This window comes from Ranitomeya variabilis, chromosome 5 (assembly GCF_051348905.1).
Source record: "Ranitomeya variabilis isolate aRanVar5 chromosome 5, aRanVar5.hap1, whole genome shotgun sequence".
NCBI lineage: Eukaryota > Metazoa > Chordata > Amphibia > Anura > Dendrobatidae > Ranitomeya > Ranitomeya variabilis.
Genome location: NC_135236.1, coordinates 353,632,202 through 353,646,411, shown reverse-complemented (window position 1 = coordinate 353,646,411; position 14,210 = coordinate 353,632,202).

Genomic DNA, 14,210 nt, shown 5'->3' with positions numbered 1-14,210 from the left:
TAGATAATTTTTCAGTTGCAAAAAGTTAGATAATCCACCGTATCACACTTTGTCATTTGGCTGGGTTGAAATTAAGCTGTAGAGGCCTGATACAGAGGCCACAAAAACTTCTTCTGTTATTATCATCATATAGTAAGGGACATGACTTTAAAATAGTTTGTAGCATCTAGTGTGTTATAGAGGCCTGATCCATAGGCCACAAAAAAGTCTTCTGTTATTAACATCATACAGTAAGGGACCTGACTGTAAAATAGTTTGTAGCATTTAGTGTTTTTTGGAGGCCTGATCTAGATACCACAAATATTCTTCTGTTCCTAGTGTCATACAGTAGGAGACCTGACATTAAAAAGGTTTTTAGCAAATAGTGTGTTATAGAGGCCTGATCCATAGGCCTCAAAAAATTATTCTGTTATTAACGTCATGCAGTAAGGGACTTGACTATAAAATAGTTTGTAGTATCTAGTGTGTTATAGAGGCCAGATCCATAGACCACAAAAAAGTCTTCTGCTATTAATGTCATGCATTAAGGGACCTGACTTTAAATAATTTGAAGCATCTAGTGTGTTATAGAGGCCTGATCCATAGGTCACAAAAAAATCTTCTGTTCCTAGTGTCATACAGTTGGGGTCCTGACTTTAAAATAGTATATAGCATTTAGTGTGTTATAGAGGCCTGATCCATAGGCCACAAAAAGTCTTCTGTTATTAACATCATATAGTAAGGGACCTGACTTTAAAATAGTTTGTAGCATCTAGTGTGTTATAGAGACCTGATTCATAGGCCACAAAAAGTCTTCTGTCATTAACATCATACAGTAAGGGTCCTGACTAGTGTTAAGCGATACCGTCCGATACTTGAAAGTATCGGTATCGGATAGTATCGGCCGATACCCGAAAAGTATCGGATATTGCCGATACCGATTCCCGATACCAATACAAGTCAATGGGACACCAAGTATCGGAAGGTATCCTGATGGTTCCCAGGGTCTGAAGGAGAGGAAACTCTCCTTCAGGCCCTGGGATCCATATTAATGTGTAAAATAAAGAATTAAAATAAAAAATATTGATATACTCACCCGTCCGGAGGCCCCTGCACCTTACCGCTGTTAACCGGCAGCCTGCTTTGCTTAAAATGAGCGCGTTCAGCACCTTCCATGACGTCACGGCTTCTGATTGGTCGCGTGCCGCTCATGTGACCGCCACGCGACCAATCACAAGCCGCAACGTCATTCTCAGGTCCTAAATTCCTAGAATGAGGAGTTTAGGGCCTGAGAATGACGTCGCGGCAATCAGAAGCCGTGACGTCATGGAAGGTGCTGAAAGCGCTCATTTTAAGCAAAGCAGGCTGCCGGTCACTACCAGGGCGCGTCAGAGGGTGAGTATATCCCTATTTTTTATTTTAATTCTTTATTTTTTACATGGATATGGATCCCAGGGCCTGAAGGAGAGTTTCCTCTCCTTCAGACCCTGGGAACCATACACTGGGAACTTCCGATTCCCGATACCACAAAAGTATCGGATCTCGGTATCGGAATTCCGATACCGCAAGTATCGGCCGATACCCGATACTTGCGGTATCGGAATGCTCAACACTAGTCCTGACTTTAAAATAGTGCATAACATCTAGTGTTACAGAGGCCTGATCCATAGGCCCAAAAAAATTATTCTGTTATTAACATCATACATTAAGGGACCTGACTTTAAAATAGTTTGTGGCATCTAAAGTGTTATAGAGGCCTGATCCAAAGGCCACAAAAAATTATTCTGTTACTAACATCTGTTGTGAATTTGGATTCTGGGCTCCCCCGGTGGCCGCTTGTGGAATTGGACTTGTCATCCTCTTTCCTGTTTCACCTGGTTCCATCAGTAGTGGGTGTCGCTATTTAAGCTCATTTCTCTGGTGGTTTCTTGCCGGTCAACAATGTTATCTGATGCCTCTCAGTGCTTGTTCCTGCTTCTAGACAACTACTAGATAAGTTGGACTTTTGTCCATGTTTCGTTTTGCCTATTTGTTCCAGTTCACAGCTGAAGTTTTGTTACTGTGTCTGGAAAGCTCTCGTTGATCAGGGATTGCTACTCTGGCGTTATGAGTTAATGCCAGAGTTTAAGGTAATCTCTGGATGGTGTTTTGTTAGTGTTTTTCTGCTGACCATGAAAGTATACTATCTGTCTTCTGCTATCTAGTAAGCGGACCTCAAATTTGCTAAGACTATTTTCCTGCTGCGTTTGTTGTTTCATCTGAACTCACCGTCATTATATGTGGGGGGCTACTGTCTTCTTTGGAATATTTCTCTAGAGGTGAGCCAGGTCTTATATTTCCCTCTGCTAGCTATTTAGGTCTTAGGCCAGAGCTGGGCATCTAGCGATAAATAGGAAATGCTACCTGGCTATTTCTAGTTGCGCGGCAGGCTTAGTTCATGGTCAGTATAGTTCCATCTTCCGAGAGCTTGTCCCTCTATAGGCTTGCTATGATCTCTGCCTGCAGAGATCATGACAGTTTGACCGGCCAATAAAGTGTTAAAGACCCAGGTTGAGAAAGGAGAGTTATAAGAAGTCTGCTGGAAATTTTTTTTTTTTTTTTTTTCCCTCCAGTCTGCCTTGCTGCAGTCTTTTTTCTCTCTCTCCTCCTAATCTCTGTATGGCTCTGTGTGCACCTGACAATAATGGATCTCCAGAGTGTAACTGCGGGTTTGAATAATCTCATCACGAAAGTACAAAATTTACAAGATTTTGTGGTACATGCTCCGGTATCTGACCCGAGAATTCCTTTGCCGGAGTTCTTCACAGGGAATAGAGCTAGCTTCCAGAATTTCCGAAATAATTGTAAGCTTTATTTGTCCCTGAAGTCTCGTTCAGCTGGAGACCCTGCTCAGCAGGTTAGGATTGTGATTTCCTTGCTCAGGGGTGACCCTCAAGATTGGGCCTTCTCATTGCCAGCAGGGGATCCTGCGTTACGCGATGTGGATGCGTTTTTTCTGGCCTTGGGCTTGCTTTATGAGGAACCTCATTTGGAACTTCAGGCAGAAAAAACTTTGATGGCACTATCTCAGGGGCAAGACGAAGCTGAAGTTTTCTGCCAAAAATTCCGTAAATGGTCTGTGCTTACTCAGTGGAATGAGTGCGCCTTGGCGGCAACTTTCAGAGAAGGTCTCTCTGATGCCGTTAAGGATGTTATGGTGGGGTTCCCTGTGCCTGCAGGTCTGAATGAGTCCATGACAATGGCTATTCAGATTGATAGGCGTCTGCGGGAGCGCAAACCGGTGCACCATCTGGCGGTGTCTATGGAAAAGACGCCAGAAAGTATGCAGTGTGATAGAATTCTGTCCAGGAGCGAGCGACAGAATTTTAGACGGAAGAATGGATTGTGTTTCTATTGTGGGGATTCTACTCATGTTATATCAGCATGCTCTAGGCGTACAAAGAAGCTTGATAAGTCTGTTTCCATTGGCACCATTCAGTCTAAGTTTATTTTGTCTGTAACCCTGATTTGCTCTTTGTCATCCATTGCCACGGACGCCTATGTTGACTCTGGCGCCGCTCTGAGTCTTATGGATTGGTCCTTTGCCAATCGTTGTGGTTTTGATTTAGAGCCTTTGGAGACTCTTATTCCTCTGAAGGGGATTGACTCCACCCCATTGGCTAATAATAAACCACAATACTGGACACAAGTAACCATGCGTATCAATCCGGATCACCAGGAGATTATTCGTTTCCTGGTGCTGTATAATTTACATGACGATTTGGTACTGGGATTGCCATGGTTGCAGTCTCACAACCCAGTCTTGGACTGGAGAGCAATGTCTGTGTTGAGCTGGGGATGTAAGGGTATTCATGGGGACTTACCTTTGGTTTCTATTTCGTCGTCCATTCCCTCTGAAGTCCCTGAGTTCCTCTCTGATTATCAAGACGTCTTTGACGAACCCAAGCTTGGGTCGTTACCTCCGCACCGTGAGTGCGATTGTGCCATAGATTTGATACCGGGTTGTAAATATCCAAAGGGTCGTTTGTTTAATCTGTCTGTGCCGGAACATGCTGCTATGCGGGAATATATAAAGGAGTCTTTGGAAAAGGGACATATTCGTCCATCTTCTTCTCCCTTGGGAGCTGGGTTTTTCTTTGTCTCAAAAAAAGACGGCTCTTTGAGACCATGTATTGATTATCGGCTTCTGAATAAGATCACTGTTAAGTATCAATACCCATTGCCATTGCTTACTGATTTGTTTGCTCGTATAGAGGGTGCTAAGTGGTTCTCTAAAATTGATCTTCGTGGGGCGTATAATTTGGTGCGGATCAGGCAGGGGGATGAGTGGAAGACCGCATTTAATACGCCCGAGGGCCACTTTGAGTATTTGGTCATGCCTTTTGGTCTTTCTAATGCCCCTTCAGTTTTCCAGTCTTTTATGCATGATATTTTCCGCGATTTTCTGGATAAATTTATGATAATATATCTGGATGATATTCTGATTTTTTCTGATGACTGGGACTCTCATGTCCAGCAGGTCAGGAGAGTTTTTCAGGTTCTGCGGTCTAATTCTTTATGTGTGAAGGGGTCTAAGTGCGTTTTTGGGGTCCAGAAAATTTCCTTTTTGGGGTATATTTTTTCTCCCTCTTCCATTGAGATGGATCCCGTCAAGGTGCAAGCTATTTGTGACTGGACTCAGCCCTCCTCTCTTAAGGGTCTTCAGAGATTTTTGGGCTTTGCCAACTTTTACCGCCGATTTATTGCTGGTTTTTCGGATGTCGTTAAACCACTGACTGATTTGACCAGACAAGGCGCTGATGTTGCTAATTGGTCCCCTCATGCTGTAGAGGCCTTTCAGGAGCTTAAGCGCCGTTTTGCCTCTGCCCCTGTGTTGCGTCAGCCTGATGTGAATCTGCCTTTTCAGGTTGAGGTTGACGCTTCGGAGATCGGAGCTGGGGCAGTGTTGTCGCAGAAAGGTTCCGACTGCTCCGTCATTAGGCCTTGTGCCTTCTTTTCTCGCAAATTTTCGCCCGCAGAGCGGAATTATGATGTTGGGAATCGGGAGCTTTTGGCCATGAAGTGGGCGTTTGAGGAGTGGCGCCATTGGCTCGAGGGGGCTAGGCATCAGGTGGTGGTATTGACTGACCACAAAAATTTGATTTATCTTGAGACTGCCAGACGCCTGAATCCTAGACAGGCGCGCTGGTCTTTATTTTTTTCTCGCTTTAATTTTGTGGTGTCATACCTACCGGGTTCTAAGAATGTTAAGGCAGATGCCCTTTCTAGGAGTTTTGACCCGGACTCTCCTGGTAATTCTGAACCCACAGGTATCCTTAGGGAGGGAGTAATTTTGTCGGCCGTTTCTCCTGATCTGCGGCGGTCCTTGCAAGAGTTTCAGGCGGATAGACCGGATCGTTGTCCGCCTGATAGACTGTTTGTTCCGGATGATTGGACCAGCAGAGTCATCTCTGAGGTACATTCTTCTGCATTGGCAGGTCATCCCGGAATTTTTGGTACCAGGGATTTGGTGGCAAGATCCTTCTGGTGGCCTTCCCTGTCACGAGATGTGCGAGTCTTTGTGCAGTCATGTGACGTTTGTGCTCGGGCCAAGTCTTGTAGTTCTCGGGCTAGCGGACTGCTGTTGCCCTTGCCTATTCCTAAGAGGCCTTGGACACACATCTCGATGGATTTTATTTCAGATCTGCCTGTTTCCCAGAAGATGTCCGTCATCTGGGTGGTCTGTGACCGTTTCTCTAAAATGGTCCATTTGGTTCCTCTGCCCAAGTTGCCTTCTTCTTCTGAGTTGGTTCCTCTGTTTTTTCAGAATGTTGTCCGATTGCACGGTATTCCTGAGAATATTGTTTCTGACAGAGGTACCCAATTTGTGTCTAGATTTTGGCGGGCATTCTGTGCTAGGATGGGCATAGATTTGTCTTTTTCATCTGCTTTTCACCCTCAGACTAATGGCCAGACCGAGCGGACTAATCAGACCCTGGAGACATATCTGAGGTGTTTTGTCTCTGCTGACCAGGATGATTGGGTTGCTTTTTTGCCATTGGCAGAGTTCGCCCTCAATAATCGGGCCAGCTCTTCCACCTTGGTGTCCCCGTTTTTCTGTAATTCGGGGTTTCACCCTCGATTTTCCTCCGGTCAGGTGGAATCCTCGGATTGTCCTGGAGTGGATGCGGTGGTGGAGAGATTGCATCACATCTGGGGGCAGGTTATGGACAATTTGAAGTTGTCCCAGGAGAAGACTCAGCGTTTTGCCAACCGTCATCGTCGTGTTGGTTCTCGGCTTTGTGTTGGAGATTTGGTGTGGTTGTCTTCTCGTTTTGTCCCTATGAGGGTCTCTTCTCCTAAGTTTAAACCTCGGTTCATCGGCCCTTATAGAATATTGGAGATTCTTAATCCTGTTTCTTTCCGTTTGGACCTCCCTGCGTCCTTTTCCATTCATAACGTTTTTCATCGGTCGTTATTGCGCAGGTATGAGGTACCTGTTGTACCTTCAGTTGAGCCTCCTGCTCCGGTGTTGGTTGAGGGTGAGTTGGAGTACGTTGTGGAGAAAATTTTGGACTCTCGTGTTTCCAGACGGAGACTCCAGTATCTGGTCAACTGGAAGGGTTACGGCCAGGAGGATAATTCTTGGGTCAATGCATCTGATGTTCATGCTTCTGATCTTGTTCGTGCCTTCCATAGGGCTCATCCTGGTCGCCCTGGTGGATCTGGTGAGGGTTCGGTGCCCCCTCCTTGAGGGGGGGGTACTGTTGTGAATTTGGATTCTGGGCTCCCCCGGTGGCCGCTTGTGGAATTGGACTTGTCATCCTCTTTCCTGTTTCACCTGGTTCCATCAGTAGTGGGTGTCGCTATTTAAGCTCATTTCTCTGGTGGTTTCTTGCCGGTCAACAATGTTATCTGATGCCTCTCAGTGCTTGTTCCTGCTTCTAGACAACTACTAGATAAGTTGGACTTTTGTCCATGTTTCGTTTTGCCTATTTGTTCCAGTTCACAGCTGAAGTTTTGTTACTGTGTCTGGAAAGCTCTCGTTGATCAGGGATTGCTACTCTGGCGTTATGAGTTAATGCCAGAGTTTAAGGTAATCTCTGGATGGTGTTTTGTTAGTGTTTTTCTGCTGACCATGAAAGTATACTATCTGTCTTCTGCTATCTAGTAAGCGGACCTCAAATTTGCTAAGACTATTTTCCTGCTGCGTTTGTTGTTTCATCTGAACTCACCGTCATTATATGTGGGGGGCTACTGTCTTCTTTGGAATATTTCTCTAGAGGTGAGCCAGGTCTTATATTTCCCTCTGCTAGCTATTTAGGTCTTAGGCCAGAGCTGGGCATCTAGCGATAAATAGGAAATGCTACCTGGCTATTTCTAGTTGCGCGGCAGGCTTAGTTCATGGTCAGTATAGTTCCATCTTCCGAGAGCTTGTCCCTCTATAGGCTTGCTATGATCTCTGCCTGCAGAGATCATGACAAACATCATGCAGTGAGGGACCTGACTTTAACATAGTTTGTAGCATCTAGTGTGTTAATGTCACAGGAGTACTGGGTAGACTTTGCTGGTTACCCGGGCCCCTGTGATATCCCTCAGGCTAGGGAAACCCTGTCTGTCCCTCTCACAGAAGTTACACTAAAGAAGTGCATGTCTGGGCTGCCAGGCCTGACCCTGTCTCCTGTTTCAACCCTAAGCTGAAACTACCACCCGCCACCCAGTGAAGAGACCACACACAAATCCCCACAGAAAGCACAGACAGGGAAAACTGAAAAACGCACCAAGCCGCAGTCACACAAGAATACACTATAATGTGCACAGGGCAAAACAAATACAAATATAGGAAGGAGGAATATGACAAAGGATAATACTACACCAGATACGATATTCAATACAACAAGACCACCACTCCAGACCGGACTCACTAGGCACAAAGCACAAGCTATAATCGGCGACGCCCCAAAGTCCAGCACAACTATTTAAAGGCCGTGGGCATAACCCAGCCTCCAACCAAATTACCAGCTAGATTAACCCAGAGCAAGCTGGATAAAGTCTAGCCGACGCCACTGGGCGTGTAGTGGACATATGTGGAATTACCGCTGTCTGTCGGACGTCCTAGTGTGAACAGCGTCCGACATGAGAGTTATAGAGGCCTGATCCATAGGTCACAAAAAAATCTTCTGTTCCTAGTGTCATACAGTTGGGGTCCTGACTTTAAAATAGTATATAGCATTTAGTGTGTTATAGCGGCCTGATCCATAGGCCACAAAAAAGTCTTCTGTTATTAACATCATATAGTAAGGGACCTGACTTTAAAATAGTTTGTATTATCTAGTGTGTTATAGAGACCTGATTCATAGGCCACAAAAAGTCTTCTGTCATTAACATCATACAGTAAGGGTCCTGACTTTAAAATAGTGCATAGCATCTAGTGTTATAGAGGCCTGATCCATAGGCCCCAAAAAAGTATTCTGTTATTAAAGTCATACATTAAGGGACCTGACTTTAAAATAGTTTGTGGCATCTAAAGTGTTATAGAGGCCTGATCCAAAGGCCACAAAAAATTCTTCTGTTACTAAGGTCATGCAGTGAGGGACCTGACTTTAACATAGTTTGTAGCATCTAGTGTGTTATATAGGCCTGATCCACAGGCAACAAAAAATCTTCTGTTATTAACATCATACAGTAAGGGACCTCACTTTAAAATAGTTTGTAGCTAGTGTTGAGCGATACCTTCCGATATCGGAAAGTATCGGTATCGGAAAGTATCGGCCGATACCGTCAAAATATCGGATCTAATCCGATACCGATACCCGATCCCAATGCAAGTCAATGGGACGAAAATATCGGAATTAAAATAAACCCTTTATAAACTTGTAGGTTCATTCTACATGAAGGAAAACAACTAAGAATAATGTAGGATGTATTGGGGGACGTGGCGGAGACATTAAAGACACAGAGGTTTAGCCCAATGTAATAGAATAGCAGGATTTTGTTTTGTTTTTTATGACGTTCGGCGTTAGAAAGATTTTGACTATGTTAATTTTTTTTTTATTTTGTCAGATATTGATGTTTCACTACTTCCACGCCCTTCACCTTCTTTTTTACTTCTCCCACACTTTCTTCTTCATTATCCTCATCATCAGCTTCTTTGACATCAAATTCTTCACCTTATTCATCTTCTTCATCTTCTACCTATTATTTTTTTGGTTACATTGTTCATATTCTTTTTATTTTACTATTATCTTCATCATATTCTACTTCTTCATCATATTCTTATTTGTGACAGGCATTCCCGTAGTTGTTATCTATAAAAGTTTGAAGATTACACCTTCTGTTCTGCCTGTCACAAAACAGTTACATTTGTCCGCGTTCAGTTTGGCCTGCAGCATCAGGCTTTATCCAGGGGCACCACGAGGAGGAACGGACTCACCCCCATACACTGCTTAGTCTTCTTCTGCTTATAATTTAGATAATATTTTTTGCTCTGATATTTAGTGTTATGCTTAATGTTCTTCTGCTCTTTGTTCTGCAGCCTCTTGTTCTTCTGCTTCTCGGTCTTCCAGGTCATCGTCGTCTCCAGGGTCGTCGTCTCCGGGGTCGTCGTCATCGGGGTGGTCTTCAGGGTCGTCGTCTCCGGGGTCGTCGTCATCGGGGTGGTCTTCAGGGTCATCGTCTCCAGGGTCGTCGTCATCACGGTGGTTGTCGTCTCTGGTGTCGTCGTCATCTTAGGGGTGGTCTTCCGGGTCATCGTGTTTAGTCTCTTGAACTTGGAAATGTAGCAGAAGGTACAAGAAGGCTGAGAAAATGCCGAGAACCAGCTGATGGAACTGGAACTCGGATGGCTACCCGAAGGTCCAAGAGCCAATGGAACTACCGAGGACCAGCTGACGTTACTGGAACCCGGTTACTAAGCAGGAGGTACCCGTGCCTGAAAGCACTACCAAGGACCACCTGATGTTGGTGGAACTCGGATACCCAGAGGGAGGCACCTAAGCCAAAGGCTCTGCCCGGAACCAGCTGACGGTACTGGAACCAGGATGGGGAGCAGAAGGTACAAGAGCAAAAGACACTGCCGAGAACCAGCTGACGGTGCTGGAACCCGGATGGGTAGCCGAAGGTCCAAGAGCCAATGGAACTACCGAGGACCAGCTGACGTTACTGGAACCCGGTTACTAAGCAGGAGGTACCCGTGCCTGAAAGCACTACCAAGGACCACCTGACGTTGGTGGAACTCAGATACCCAGAGGGAGGCACCTAAGCCAAAGGCTCTGCCCGGAACCAGCTGACGGTACTGGAACCAGGATGGGGAGCAGAAGGTACAAGAGCAAGTGTCTGCGTGGCAGTTGCAGGACACGTTGCCGGCTGCACAGCAGGGGAACAGCTGGCGGTGCTGAACCCCACTGACACATTGGCTGGTGTTTTTCTCTGTGCAGCTAGCAGTACCGGGCCCCAACTGGCGGTGTTGGAGCCCGGGCTCTGCAGGGGGAGCAGAGTGTAGGCCGAAGCCTAATTGAACCAATTTCAAAGGTAACCTTTAACCCCCCCTCAGGGGTTACAAAGTAGAAGAGCCACAGCTTATGCAGCAGTAGTGCTGCACAAGTCAAAGGTTGCTCTTTTAATGTTTCTCCTTGCACACGCTGAATGAAACACGTATAACATTTAGCCCTTTATACAGTCAAACTGTGTTGGAGGCGCGAGTTCCCTTTGTAATGAGACGCAGCACAGATGTCAAGAATCCCACCTTGGTGCTGGGTGCAGCCTCCTGAGCGTTGTTATTTGCTGTACAGGAGTCTGCGCTGTCGTGTTATCCCCTGGCCTAGCGCTGTTAGCGCTGCCCATCTTCTGACATCATTCAATGTCGGCCGGTGTGGTTCACGATGACCATGAATCCCAGCCCCGCAGTGTCTTAACATTGTTAAAACACTGCGGGGCTGGGATTCATGGCCTGGCGCAGCACATATGTTCGCCTCTCACACTCTGGTCCTTACACCCGCTTCCGACTGTGCGGCGTCAGCTGATCCCTTATCACATGCCACGGCCATGAAGCCGCACAGTCTGAAGAAGGCGGAAGGAGATGAGGGACAGGCGAACTGATGCACTGCTCATGCCCATCAATCACACCCTCGCAGTCCCAATAAATAAGACACCGAGGGGCGTTGTGTGGGTCAGGGCGGCCGCAGAGGCGCAGGCAGCCAAACAATGATGCCAGAAGACGGGCAGCGCTACCAAGGGGGTTGCAGCATGTCATTACAAAGGAAAGTCACACCACCGGGACGGTTAAATGGTCACACAGAGGACACATTTTAGACGTGTTTTCAGTTCCACATGTGCGAGGAGAATACATTTATGAGCCACCTTGCACACATGCAGCATTACCGCTGTACAAGGTGGCTGTAAAACGTACAAACGCCTGGGGGAGGGGGGACAGGTTCCCTTCAATTTCAGTTCTGGTGTCTGCGTGGCTTTTGCAGGACACGATGCCGGCTGCACAGCAGGGGAACAGCTGGCGGTGCTGAACCCCACTGACACATTGGCTGGTGTTTTTCTCTGTGCAGCTAGCAGCACCGGGCCCCAACTGGCGGTGCTAGAGCCCGGGGTCAGCAGGAGGAGGAGAGGGAGCAGAGTGTAGGCCGAAGCCTGCACTGGCGGCAGCTTTGGGTCTGTTGTGCCTGCGTGGCAGTTGCAGGACACGTTGCCGGCTGCACAGCAGGGGAACAGCTGGCGGTGCTGAACCCCACTGACACATTGGCTGGTGTTTTTCTCTGTGCAGCTAGCAGTACCGGGCCCCAACTGGCGGTGTTGGAGCCCGGGCTCTGCAGGGGGAGCAGAGTGTAGGCCGAAGCCTAATTGAACCAATTTCAAAGGTAACCTTTAACCCCCCCTCAGGGGTTACAAAGTAGAAGAGCCACAGCTTATGCAGCAGTAGTGCTGCACAAGTCAAAGGTTGCTCTTTTAATGTTTCTCCTTGCACATGCTGAATGAAACACGTATAACATTTAGCCCTTTATACAGTCAAACTGTGTTGGAGGCGCGAGTTCCCTTTGTAATGAGACGCAGCAAAGATGTCAAGAATCCCACCTTGGTGCTGGGTGCAGCCTCCTGAGCGTTGTTATTTGCTGTACAGGAGTCTGCGCTGTCGTGTTATCCCCTGGCCTAGCGCTGTTAGCGCTGCCCATCTTCTGACATCATTTAATGTCGGCCGGTGCGGTTCGCGATGACCATGAATCCCAGCCCCGCAGTGTCTTAACATTGTTAAAACACTGCGGGGCTGGGATTCATGGCCTGGCGCAGCACATATGTTCGCCTCTCACACTCGGGTCCTTACACCCGCTTCCGACTGTGCGGCGTCAGCTGATCCCTTATCGCATGCCACGGCCATGAAGCCGCACAGTCTGAAGAAAGCGGAAGGAGATGAGGGACAGGCGAACTGATGCACTGCTCATGCCCATCAATCACACCCTCGCAGTCCCAATAAATAAGACACCGAGGGGCGTTGTGTGGGTCAGGGCGGCCGCAGAGGCGCAGGCAGCCAAACAATGATGCCATAAGACGGGCAGCGCTACCAAGGGGGTTGCAGCGTGTCATTACAAAGGAAAGTCACACCACCGGGACGGTTAAATGGTCACACAGAGGACACATTTTAGACGTGTTTTCAGTTCCACATGTGCGAGGAGAATACATTTATGAGCCACCTTGCACACATGCAGCATTACCGCTGTACAAGGTGGCTGTAAAACGTACAAACGCCTGGGGGAGGGGGGACAGGTTCCCTTCAATTTCAGTTCTGGTGTCTGCGTGGCTTTTGCAGGACACGATGCCGGCTGCACAGCAGGGGAACAGCTGGCGGTGCTGAACCCCACTGACACATTGGCTGGTGTTTTTCTCTGTGCAGCTAGCAGCACCGGGCCCCAACTGGCGGTGCTAGAGCCCGGGGTCAGCAGGAGGAGGAGAGGGAGCAGAGTGTAGGCCGAAGCCTGCACTGGCGGCAGCTTTGGGTCTGTTGTGCCTGCGTGGCAGTTGCAGGACACGTTGCCGGCTGCACAGCAGGGGAACAGCTGGCGGTGCTGAACCCCACTGACACATTGGCTGGTGTTTTTCTCTGTGCAGCTAGCAGTACCGGGCCCCAACTGGCGGTGTTGGAGCCCGGGCTCTGCAGGGGGAGCAGAGTGTAGGCCGAAGCCTAATTGAACCAATTTCAAAGGTAACCTTTAACCCCCCCTCAGGGGTTACAAAGTAGAAGAGCCACAGCTTATGCAGCAGTAGTGCTGCACAAGTCAAAGGTTGCTCTTTTAATGTTTCTCCTTGCACATGCTGAATGAAACACGTATAACATTTAGCCCTTTATACAGTCAAACTGTGTTGGAGGCGCGAGTTCCCTTTGTAATGAGACGCAGCAAAGATGTCAAGAATCCCACCTTGGTGCTGGGTGCAGCCTCCTGAGCGTTGTTATTTGCTGTACAGGAGTCTGCGCTGTCGTGTTATCCCCTGGCCTAGCGCTGTTAGCGCTGCCCATCTTCTGACATCATTTAATGTCGGCCGGTGCGGTTCGCGATGACCATGAATCCCAGCCCCGCAGTGTCTTAACATTGTTAAAACACTGCGGGGCTGGGATTCATGGCCTGGCGCAGCACATATGTTCGCCTCTCACACTCGGGTCCTTACACCCGCTTCCGACTGTGCGGTGTCAGCTGATCCCTTATCGCATGCCACGGCCATGAAGCCGCACAGTCTGAAGAAAGCGGAAGGAGATGAGGGACAGGCGAACTGATGCACTGCTCATGCCCATCAATCACACCCTCGCAGTCCCAATAAATAAGACACCGAGGGGCGTTGTGTGGGTCAGGGCGGCCGCAGAGGCGCAGGCAGCCAAACAATGATGCCATAAGACGGGCAGCGCTACCAAGGGGGTTGCAGCGTGTCATTACAAAGGAAAGTCACACCACCGGGACGGTTAAATGGTCACACAGAGGACACATTTTAGACGTGTTTTCAGTTCCACATGTGCGAGGAGAATACATTTATGAGCCACCTTGCACACATGCAGCATTACCGCTGTACAAGGTGGCTGTAAAACGTACAAACGCCTGGGGGAGGGGGGACAGGTTCCCTTCAATTTCAGTTCTGGTGTCTGCGTGGCTTTTGCAGGACACGATGCCGGCTGCACAGCAGGGGAACAGCTGGCGGTGCTGAACCCCACTGACACATTGGCTGGTGTTTTTCTCTGTGCAGCTAGCAGTACCGGGCCCCAA